This window comes from Lepus europaeus, chromosome 2 (genome assembly GCF_033115175.1).
Source record: "Lepus europaeus isolate LE1 chromosome 2, mLepTim1.pri, whole genome shotgun sequence".
Lineage (NCBI taxonomy): Eukaryota > Metazoa > Chordata > Mammalia > Lagomorpha > Leporidae > Lepus > Lepus europaeus.
In genome coordinates, this window is record NC_084828.1 from 53,440,450 (window position 1) to 53,452,994 (window position 12,545).

At 40.1% G+C, this 12,545-nt stretch overlaps 1 pseudogene; it reads right to left on the reverse strand.

Moving 5' to 3' along the window:
* The window catches only part of LOC133750849 (actin, cytoplasmic 1-like), a 58,270-nt pseudogene extending 46,434 nt beyond the window's left edge, over positions 1-11,836 (reverse strand).
* Between the last annotated feature and the right edge of the window lie 709 nt (positions 11,837-12,545).

Genomic DNA, 12,545 nt, shown 5'->3' on the forward strand with positions numbered 1-12,545 from the left:
TTGAAGGCAGGAGCCAGGTGTTTATCTTGGTCTCCCATGGGGTGCAGGGCCCAAGCACTTGGGCCATCCTCCATTGCACTTCCGGGCCACAGCAGAGAGCTGGCCTGGAAGAGGAGCAACCGGGGCAGAATCCAGTGCCCCGACCGGGACTAGAACCCAGTGTGCCAGCGCCGCAAGGCGGAGGATTAGCCTATTGAGCTGCGGCACCGGCCCTGAACACTTCTTGATGTGTCTGTTGGCCATTTGAATTTCCTCTTTTGAAAAGTGTCTGTTCAAGTTCTTTGCCTATTTCTTGATCGGATTGTTTGTTTTGTTCTTATTGAGTTTCTTTCATGCTCACTACTATTATTCAATATAATTTAGGAAGTTTTAGCTGAGCCATTAAGCAAGAAAAGAAATCAAAGGAATATAAAGTGAAAAGGAGAAAGTAAAATTATTCCTGTTGCAAATGACATGATCCTTTATAGGGTAACCAAAGATGACCAAGATACTATTAGAATTAATAAGAAAATTTGGCAAAATTTGCAGAATATAAAATGAACATACAAAAATCAATGCTATTCTTATATACCAACAAGTTATTTTTGAAAAGAACTTATCAGTTTCATTAACCATAGTACAAAATGTTTCAATAACTTGAGATAAATTTAAACAAGGATGTGAATGATCCCTGAAATGACAATTAGAAAACATTAATGAAAGAAATAGAAGAAAACATAAAAAATAAATGGAAGAATCTCCCATGTTCATGGATTAGAATAATTAATATCATCATGCTCTCCATACTTCCCAAAACAATTTACAGATACAATGTGATCCCAATCAAAATACCAAGGACATTCTTCACAGATCCAGAAAAAACAATTGTGAAATTCACATGGAAACATACAAGACCCTGAATTATCAAAATGATTTTAAACAATAAAAATAAAGCCAGAGGCATCACAATTTCAGATTTCAATAATTCAGGGCTATTATAATAAAAACAGCCTGGTGGTGCACAAAAGTAGACATGTAGACAAATGGAACAGAATAGAAGCCCCAGACATTAACCCATGTTTCTATGGCCAACTAATCTTTGACGAATGACCTAAAAGGATTCCCTGGAGAAAAGACAGTCTCTTCAAAAACTGGTGTTGTGGAATTGGATTTCACATGCAGACATTTGATACAAGACCCCTACCTTACACCCTATACAAATACGAAGATCAACTCACAGAGCATCAAGGAACTAAATCTAATTCTTGAATCCGTCTAGTTACAGAGCAAAATATAGGGGAAATTCTTTAAGTCATTGGCCTAGGTAAAGACTTCTTAAATAAGATCCCACAAGTGAGTCCAATGATGTGGTACAGTCAGTTAAATTGCTGCCTGCAGCATCAACATCTCATATAGGTGCTGATTCAAGTTTGGCTGCTCCACTTCCAGTGAAGCTCCCTGCTAATGTGCCTGAGAAAAGAATGGAAGATGTCTGAAGTCCTTGAGTCCCTGCACCCATATAAAAAACCTAGATGAATCTCCTGTCCTCTGGCTTTGGTCTTGCCCTGCTCTAGCCAATGTGGCCATTTGGGGAGTGAACCAGTGGATAGAAGATCTTTCTCTTTCTCTCTCTCTCCCTCTCTCTCTCTCTCCATCTCTTTCTGTAACTCTGCCTTTCAAGTAAATGAATAAATCTTTAAAAATAAGATATCCCACAAGCACAGGCAATAAAAGAGAAGTAGACAGACAAATGGGATTACATGAAGCTAAGAAGCTTCTGCAACAGCAAAGGAAACCATTAACAAAGTGAAGAGGTAACTGGCAGAATGGGAGAAAATATTTTCAAACTATGCATTAGATAAAGAATTAATATCCAGAATATAAAAAGGAGCTGAAGAAGCAAATTGGGTATAGAAAGAACATTCCTCAACACAATCAAGGCGATTTATAACAAACCCACAGCCAGCATCATATTGAAAGGAGAAAAGTAGGAAGCATTCCCATTGAGATTCGGTACCAGACAGGGATGCCCTCTCTCACCATTGCTATTCAATATAGTCCTGGAAGTTTTAGCCAGAGCCATTACACAATAAAAAGAAATCAAATGTATAAAATTGGGAAGGAAGAAGTCAAACTACCCCCCTTTACACATGACATGATTCTATATATAGGGAATCCATAAGACTCCACTGAGACTATTGGAACTCATAAAGAGTTTGGTAAAGTAGCAGGATATAAAGTCAATACACAAAAATCAACAGCCTTTGTAGAAACAGACAATGACACAGTTGAGAAAAAACTTCTAAGATCAATGCCATTCACAGTAGCTACAAAAACAATCAAATACCTTGGAATAAATTTAACCAAGGATGTCAAAGATCTCTACAACGAGAATTATGAAACATGAAAGAAGGAAATAGAAGAAGATATAAAAAAAGGAAAAATCTTCCATGTTCATGGATTGGAAGAATCAATATCATCAAAATGTCCATTCTTCCAAAAGTAATTTACAGATTCAATGTGATACCAATCAAAATACCAAAGCCATTCTTAGATCTAGAAAAAATGATGCTGAAATTCATATGGAACCACAGGAGACCTCAAATAGCTAAAGCAATCTTATACAACAAAAATAAAGCTGGAGGTATCACAATACCAGATTTCAAGACATGCTACAAAACAGTTATAATCAAAACAGCCTGGTACTGGTACAAATATAGATGGATAGATCCATGGAACAGAATAGAAGCACCAGAAATCAATCCAAACATCTACAACCAATTTATATTTCATCAAAGAGCTAAAACCAATCCCTGGAGCAAGGGCAGTCTTTTCAACAAATGATGCTGGGAAAACTGGATTTCCATGTGCAGAAGTATGAAGCAAGAGCCCTACTTTACACCTTACACAAAAATCCACTCAACATGGATTAAAGACTTAATCTACAACCTGACACAATCAAATTATGAGAGAACATTGGAGAAATCCTGAAAGACATTGGCACAGGCTAAGAGTTCTTAGAAAAGACCCCAGAGGCACAGGCAGTGAAAGCCAAAATTAACAAATGGACTACTTCAAATTGAGAAGTTTCTGTATGGCAAAAGAAACAGTTAGGAAAATGAAGAGGCAACTGACAGAATGGAAGAAATAATTTTCAAAGTATGCTACTGATAAAGGATTAATAGCCAGAATCTACAAAGAGAGCAAGAAACTCCACAACAAACAACCCACTTAGATGGGCCAAGGACTTAAACAAATGTTTCTCAAAAGAGGAAATCCAAATGGCCAACAGACACATGAAAATATGTTCAGGATCACCAGCCATCAGGGAAATGCAAATCAAAACCACAACGAGGTTTCACCTCACCCCGGTTAGAATGGCTTACATACAGAAATCAACTAACAACAGATATTGGCGAGGATGTGGAGAAAAAGGGACACTAATCCACTCAGTGGGAATGCAAACTGGTAAAGCCACTGTGGAAGTCAGTCTGGAGATTCCTCAGAAACCTGAATATAACCCTACCATTCAACCCAGCCATCCCACTCCTTGCAATTTACCCAAAGGAAATTAAATTGGCAAACAAAAGAGCTGTCTGCACCTCAATGTTTATTGTAGCTCAATTCACAATAGTGAAGACCTGGAATCAACCTAAATGTGCATCAGCTGAAGACTGGATAAAGAAATTATGGGATATGTATTCTATGGAATACTACACAGTGGTTAAAAAGAAAGAAAAAAAGAATTCTGGTCATTTGCAACAAAATGGATGAATCTGGAAAACACCATATTTAGTGAAATAAGCCAGTCCCAAAGGGACAAATACTATATGTTCTCCCTGATCTGTGACAACTAACAGAGCACCTAAAAGGAAATCTGTAGAAGTGAAATTGACACTATGAGAAGCAATGACTTGAAGAGCCTTTGTCTTGACTATTGAGGAACAGTTTATTATCTTATTTTATTATTTTTTTTACTATTTTCTTTTTCTACTTAATACAATTGGTTGACCTATTTACTTATCACAGAATTATTCAGAGGTGTTTAAATCCAACTGAAAATAGATCACAGTAAAAAAAAAATAAGAGTGGGAATAAGAGAGGGAGGAGATGTACAGTTTGGCACACATTCCTGTGGACTTACCCCTAAGAGTAAAGCTAAAAACTTGCCAGGGGACTCTAAATCCCAGTAAGCTGGGGGGTATTAATGCCATCTTATGTGTTAAAGTGATCATATTAAGTATGCAATTGATTTTATAGATAGAATTGTGTCAAAGGGATCACATAAACAAGACCAAGTGTCTGATAATAACAATAGATAGAATTAAAAAGGAGAGCATGTTCTAACATAGGAAGCAGTCCACAAAGCAGACTCATAGAATGAAAAATGCACTAAACAGCACTCTGACTTCAGATTCAGCTTTTAAGGGATTTGGATTTGGCTGAAAAACCCATAAGAGTATTTCAGGCATGTACAGTCAAGACCCTGAGGCAAAAAATGATCTACATGAAGGTCCTCTTTGAGTGAGATCCCAGTGGAAAGAAGGGGCCATCAAAGAAGGATATATTTTTCTCTGAAGTAAGGAGAGAACTTTCACTTTGATTATGGCCTTGTCTAAATACTGACAGAGTTTGTGGATTCAAAAGGCTTCCATAGCCTTGGCAGCTCATGATGAGAGCCTTGGGAGATCACTGACGTCATAAATAAGAGTGTCAATTGTTAAATCAACAACAGGAGTCACTGTGCACTTACTTCCCATGTAGGACCTCTGTCCTTAATGAGTTGTACTATGAGGACTAACTGTAAAACTTGTTTTCAAAAAGTACTTTATACTTCATGTGTCTGTGTGAGTGCAAATTGTGAAAATCTTTACTTAGTATAGAGTTGGTCTTCTGTATATAAAATTAATTAATGAATCTTAATGCAGAATGGGAAGCAAGAGGGAGTAGGTAGTGGGATGAGAGCGGGTGTGGGAGGGCGGGTATGAGAGGAAGAACTGCTCTATTCCTAAGCTGTATCTATGAAAGTTGTATTCATTAAATAAAAGCTTTCTAAGGAAAAAAAGAAACCCAACAAAAAAAATAACCTATTGAAGAAATGGGCACAAGATATGAAAATGCATTTTTCAAAGGAGGAAATACAAGTGACCAACAGACATATGTAAAAATGCTCAGGATCACTAGCCATCAGGGAAATGAAAACGAGAAACCACAATGAGGTATCAGCTCACCCCAGTTAGAATGGCTATGATGCAAAAAGTCAAAAAATAACAAATACTGATGAGGATGTGGGACAAAAAAAGTTTCCCTAATACACTGTTGATGGGAATGCAAAATGGTATAACCATTATGGAAGATAGTATGCAGATAACTAAAAATAGATCTACTATGTGACCCAGCTATCCCACTCCTGGGAATATACCCAAAGCAGGTGAAATCAGCATATGAAAGTTACCTGAACTTCCGTGTTTATAGTAGCTCAATTCACGATTGAGCTGATGACGGGATAAAGAAAACTAGGAGAATGTGTTATCAGAGAAGGGACCTAGTGCATAACATTAGAGTGACCAATATTTAAAAGATTGTTAGACATGGGTCCCTAGCAAAGAATACAGAGAATGGAAGCTGTTGCCCTAATCATCCGGCACTGTGTTGGACTACAATAAAGAATGTTCCCAGAATATTGTAACATAAAACATTTCATCCTTTTGTGTCTACATCAACTGATTCAGACTCCTTTACTTTTTCTTTTTGTCTATTATTCCGCATGCCAGATTAGCTTTTAACTTGCTCATTCTAATTTACTGTATTTGTAGATTAGATTTCCCTCGTAGTGGAGGTAGAGTGAAAAAGCTTAATTAGACAGAGAGGCTCACTATCACTTCTACTCAGCACCGCACAGTGGACCCTCAATGTGTAATCACACAAGGAAATAGTAAGAACTGGCTTTACAAAGCACAAAATGTAAAAAGAGGGAATAAAACCACTGGTTTGTGTAAATGCTGCTATTGGCTAAATAGAAAATAGAATCAATAATAAGGTTTAACTGAGGCCGGCGCCATGGCTCACTTGGCTAATCCTCCACCTGTGGCACTGGTACCCCGGGTTCTAGTCCCAGTTGGGGTGCTGGGTACTAGTCCCGGTTGCTCCTCTTCCAGTCCAGCTCTCTGCTGTGGCCCAGGAGGGCAGTGGAGGATGGCCCAGGTGTTTGGGTCCCCGCACCCGCATGAGAGACCGGGAGGAAGTACCCAGCTCCTGGCTTCAGATTGGCGCAGTGTTGGCCGTAGCGGCCATGAGGGGAGTGAACCAATGGAAGGAAGACCTTTCTCTCTGTCTCTCTCTCACTGTCTACAACTCTCTCTCTGTCTCTTTCACTGTCTAACTCTGCCTGGCAAAAAATAAATAAAAATAAAAAAATAAGGTTTAACTGAATATTGGGAACAGAAAAATATACAAAAGAAAGTATACTTCTGTGTGGCAGTAAAAACAAAAAATATTTTGATGGCTGTCAGTGTGGTGCAGTGAGTTAAGCCACAACTTGCAACATTAGCAGCTCATATTGAACTGCCAATTTGGAAACTGGCTGCTTTACTTCAAATCCATCTCCCTGCTAATGTGGCTGCAAAAGTGATGGATGATAGTCCAAGTGCTACGGCCCCTGCCACCCATGTGGGAGACCTGATGAGTTCTTGGCTCCTGGCTTCAGCCTGGTCCAACCATGGCTATTATGGCCATTTGGGGGGTGAGATCAGTGGATGGAAAAATCTCTCTCTTTTTCTGTGTCTGATATTCTGCCTTCCAAATAAATAAATATATGTATGTATATTGAAAAACATAAATCATTTATAATAGAAACAACAAAAAAGTAGTATAAGTCTAACAAAATAGTTATAAGAAAAATTTATGGGAAAATTTTCAAAATATATAACAATATCAGTCCTCTTCAATTTGCTTTAGTGATCCCAATAGTCCTACTCAAAAGCTGAATGCATAAATAAAATGTGACATAAACACTGGAATATTATTCAGTCATAAAAAATAATGTCCTTTTGCATGTCAATGTGAAATAAACCAAAAAACAGGAAGACAAATACCACATGTTTTTCTTTTGTGGAAGCTGAACAACTTAGTCTGAACACAGAATAATGATTATCAGAGGCTTGAAGAGTTTGGGCTGGAGGATAAAGGGAATCTGGATAATATTATTCAGATCAAAGAAATACATTCCTAGCGTTACACCACACAGTGGGCTGACTGTAGTTCAAAGTTATCTATTATTATATATATCATGAGAAAATGGAAAACTGAACCTCAAGGCTCCAATCATAAAGTAATGTTAAGGAAAGGGAAATATTGAATACCCTGATCTGATTAGTACACATTGTATAAATGTATTGACATGTTGCACTGTGGCCCATCAATTTGTATAATTATTGCTGATAAAATCAAATAAAATAAGTTTTAAAAACATCAACTGGTTGTATTCTAAAATATTATTTTTATTTACGTGTGTGTGTGTGTGAGAGAGAGAGAGAGAGAGAGAGGAGAGAGAAAATAAGCACACTAGTTCTCATTCAGTGATTCCCCGAATGCTTGCAACAGCCAGATCTGGGGGCCAAGCCAAAGCCAGGATCCTGGAACTCAATTCAGGTGTCCCATGTGGGTGGTAGGGATTCCACTACATAAGTCCTCACCTCCATCACCTAAGGTGTGCATTAGCCAGAAGTCAGAATCAGGAGAGGAGATAGGGCTTGAACTGAGGCACTCTGATATGGAGTGTGTGTGTCCCAACTGGCATCTTAACTGCTAGGCCAAATGCCCACCCCTCAACTAGCTGTTGACAAATCTAATTAGCTGGTTCTGAAATTTATAACAGGGAGCAGAAGCTCACAGTAGCCAAGCCCTTCCTGAAGAAGATATAAACATTTATTGTAAAGATACAGGAATTAATATGGTATATTATTGGACAAGGATGAACATACTGTCCTGAGAACCCAGAAAGAGATGCAGCACATATGAAAAACTGATATATGAGGCAGGTGACATGATATGTCATTGGAAAATAGAGGAACTGTTACATACTCTTAAATGAAACTGGAGTTTTACCTCACACAAGGCTCAAAATTCAGTTTGAAAGGGATTTAGAAGGTTGAATATGAGCTGCAAAACTTTAAACTGTGTAGATATATAAGATAATGTTTTTAGGGCTGGCGCTGTGGCACAGCAGGTAAAGCTACCACCTGCAGTGCCGGCATCCCATACGGGCACCAGTTTGAGTCCCAGCTGCTCCACTTCCCATCCTGCTCTCTGCTATGGCCTGAGAAAGCAGTGGAAGATGGCCCAAGTCCTTGGGCCCCTGTACCTGTGTGGGAGAGCTGAAAGAAACTCCTCGCTCCTAGCTTCGGATTGGCGCAGCACCAGCCACTGCAGCCATTTGGGGAGTGAACCAGTGAATGGAAGATCTCTCTCTCTCTCATTGCCTCTGCCTCTCTGTAACTCTCCTTTCAAATAAATAAATAAATTTTAAAAAAGAGAATGTCTTTGTGAAGTAGGCAGGTGTACTCTAGTGGGCCAGACCTACGAGATGAGCCTCTGGAAAATCCAGATGCCAAATGGTTTACTAATGGCAGCAGCTGTATGAAGGAAGGAGTTAGAAAGGCAGACAATAGAAGCCCAAGCACTACCACATGATACTTAAGCCCAAAAGGCAGAGCTTATTGCATTGACTAGGGCTTTACAACTGGGAAAAAGTCAGCGAGTTAATATAGATAGATAGATAGATAGGTAGATAGATAGATAGATAGATAGATGGATTCCAGATACGCTTTCCTTGTGTTACATGCACATGCAGCAATCTGGAAAGAGAGGGGCTTACTGAACCCTGTTAAATATGAAAAAGAGATACGGGCTCTACTTCAGGCAGCACTGGAGCCTTTAGAAGTGACCGTCATCCACTGCAAGGGACATCAGAAGGGAGATAATTATGTTAACCAGAGAAATGCATTAGCAGATAGAGCAGCTACACAGGAAAGTTTGGAAATGGCCCTTATACCTCAATCTGTGGAAGTGGTTAAGGAACCGCACTATATGGAGCCTGAGATGAATGGGCCCAACAGCGAGGCTATACTAAAAATGCAAATTGATGGTGGATGCTAAATCATAATTATGCTCCCAATGGCCACTCAATGGAAAATTATAAAGGAGATACACAACTCTACCCACGGGAAGAGACACCTTAGTACAACTGGTCTCCCGAGCTTTTGGAGGAAAGGGACTAAATACGGTCATAAAGGAAATGACTCGATCTTGGCCACTGTGTTTACAGAATAACCCTCCCCATGTAAGGCCACCTCCCCTGTTGTCTCTGTGCAGAGGAGGGGAACAAACAGGTGTAGATTGGCAGGTTGATTTTACCAATATGCTCCCAATTAGTAATTATAGGTACCTCCTAGTCTTTATCGTTACTTTTACAGGATGGATAAAGGCCTTTTCAACCCGAACGGAGAAAGCACACAAGGTGCTTAAAGCCATGTTAAAAGACATTGTGCCACACTTTGGACTTCCACGGTCACTCCAGAGTGACAATGGACCTTCATTTATATCTAAAATAACCCAGCAGAACCCGGCAGCTTCTGAGAATAATGATGACCATGCAGGAGACACTGAGGATGGCAGTGACTGAGAGAGATCCAGCTCGCGAAGTGAACTCATTAGATGAGATAGGCAGAGACTTCCAGACCGAGAACAGGCAGGGTCTGCGCCCCTAATCAGCAGGAAGTAGCTACAGAAGATGGAGACTCAACGCCCATCAGCATCCCCTTAAGATTAAGGTCTGGAGTCTCTGAGGGGGGAATGAAGTAGGCAGGCATACAGGTTGGAGTTGATCAGATTTGTGAACTGGAAGACCACGCCCCTGTGTGACCTCATGCTCCTACCTAATGCCTTTGCCATGCCCTTGTGTGGCCTCATTCCCCTACCTGGCCGCACCGGGGTGCCCACCAGCCAATCAGGTTAATTGACCACTCCCCTTTGGAGTCGGTTAAAAGCCTGGGGCACAGTGTGCCCAGCCTGCTCTTTTTCTCTTGCGTCTTGCTAGGAAGGGGCTTGCTGTAGCCCCACGCCTCCAGGGCACATGACCTTCGATCCATGTGCTCTGGGCTTCCTGGCCTAGCTGCTCATCCATGCCGCTGGTTCCTGGTGCTCAGTATGAACCCCCATTCACCTCTCTCCCCTAAATAAAGCTCTCACTCTCCTATGCATCTTTCTCACTAAATAAAAGCTTAAAACGTACCATGCTGCCTCGTTTATCTGTGCCGGTATTTAGAATTCTTCTCTAAATACTAGGCAAGAACCCTCTCGGGCTTATTAATATCGGGGATTTAGTAATAAGCCCGTGTTGAAATTGTAAGGCACCCCAAATTGCGGTAGTGCATGTGGCACCCCGGATAGCATTTCTAGGGAACTTTAAGGGGCCACATTTCAGTGTGAATTTTAGGGGGTCTTGTCCGATTTCATTTGTGGCAGTGATGTAAGGAAGAATTTTTCCAATGTGACATAAAACCAGTAACCATTAAACAAAGGGAAAGCAGGCTTGTATTTGGAAACAAATATCCATTGTTATTTTTACAGTAGTGAAATGATTAATTTATGCAACAACATGAGAGAAAGCAAAGGACTTGCTATCATTTTAAAAGTAAAACAGCAAGAAACTGTAAAAACAATATTAAATTTGCATACACAGAATGGTATTTGAAAAAGTTCATGGAAAAGGAGAACAAAGAAAGTTTAGTTTGGGTGGAAAAAGACTTTGAGATCCACCCATTTTTTCATAATACACATTGTTCAGAAGCTTTGTGAAGACCCTTCATATCCATGTGGCAAACTGTTAACTTTGGTAGCAGTGGGGAGGCCAGGTCAGGATATAAAATCAAGTGGTGCCCATAGATCGTTTCAGCTACTTGTGAAACTGCCAGTTATGGTTCTTAATTTTGGCATCAGTTACAAGGTATTATTTTATTATTGCTTATTAATTTACTAATGATATGTTTTTTATGGATTGAAAATTATACAATAAAAGTTTAAAACGAATAAATATGTATGGACACATAGGATTTGCTGTCAATAAAATAGGATCTATGTAAGCTCACAGGGCTGTCACCTTTTATCTATGTAAAGTAAAACCTAGTCAAATCTTTGATTTTTATGTATGTCTTTAGAGACACTAATTTTGGTTGTTCATCCTGGTCTAAGCTTTCAGTTTTGTTCCATATCACTGAACTATGTTCCCAAGACTTCTCTGGCCAAGGAAAGAGTCTTTGATAAAATATTTTGTCATCTTTAATTTAGAAATCACAACCTCTGCTTGGCCACATGTAGTGTTGGACAAGTACTCACCTCATGCAGCCAGTGCATTTCTTTTTGAAAGGTGTGATAGTTAGCAAAATCCTCCATTACTTAAATGAAAAAACAGTCTTCTTGGATCTTTTGTCCTCTGGTATTTTTCCTGCATTTGGAAATTAATCTATCCCTTCATCTGATCTCCAAGGAAAGAACCCAAAATTCCTGTTTCTCTGCTGTTGCCTCACCTTGGCCCTGTTTCTGGCACATGGAACCCTGAAGAAACACTTGGTGAATGAATTCATGGAAGATAAATAAAGAGACAAATGAATTCAGGTGAAAGCCATTCACACATCTGAAGAGCGTTTCCATGCGTCTGTGGGGCCTTTTTCTCTTCTACAGTCTTTCTTCAATTGATACGTCCAAAACAAGAGCGTGTGCCTCACAGGTCGCATGACTTGGTAAACTCAGTCTCACAGTCAGCTGGATGTAACCGAATAAATCTGTGTTCCCACAGCATTTTTGCATATACAGTCGTCCTAAGAAAACTTTTTTTGTCATTTAAAAGTTTAGCAACCTAAATCCTCAAAAAAGAGATTATGTTGAAATTAGAAAGAAAGGAGTGGGGAAACATTTGAATATTGTTGCATAGTGTCTCCAAAGCTAAGGGGAGCCAAGCAATCATAGGTGTACAAGAGAAGCTTTAAAATCAGCCACTCAATCATGCCTATTAGTGTACGGTTCATAGCAGAGATGACCCTGTTAATGGGACACTAACGAGGAAAATAGGAAGCAGGAGGTGAATGAGGCAGAGGAGGAAGAGGCTGGGAATGAACCAGAGCAGGGGGAGCCAGGCAGGCAAGCGTGCAGCCCAAGATGATGAGGGTGACGACGTTGGCATCAAGAAGCAGACTGATGGGGAAGACCAGAAAGCAAGAAAGGGAGAAGTTTAAAAAGCAGGCCACAGGAACCTATTCAGACCTCAGACCCAATACGTGGTCACCCCCGCTGAGAGGCCGCCGGCCCAGCGCGGCAGCGCCACCTACAGACGATGCGCGCTCTCCACTGCCCAACCCAAATTACCGGTCCGGTGAATCTCCAACAGGGGAACAAGGAACCAAACTTTCAGACCGGACATTTTTTCTTAAAAGTAAAAAGGAAAATGTGCGTGTTCTATTTCTCTACATATTATTAGGGTTCTGGGAGTGACCAAACCAGCCTTCAGATCG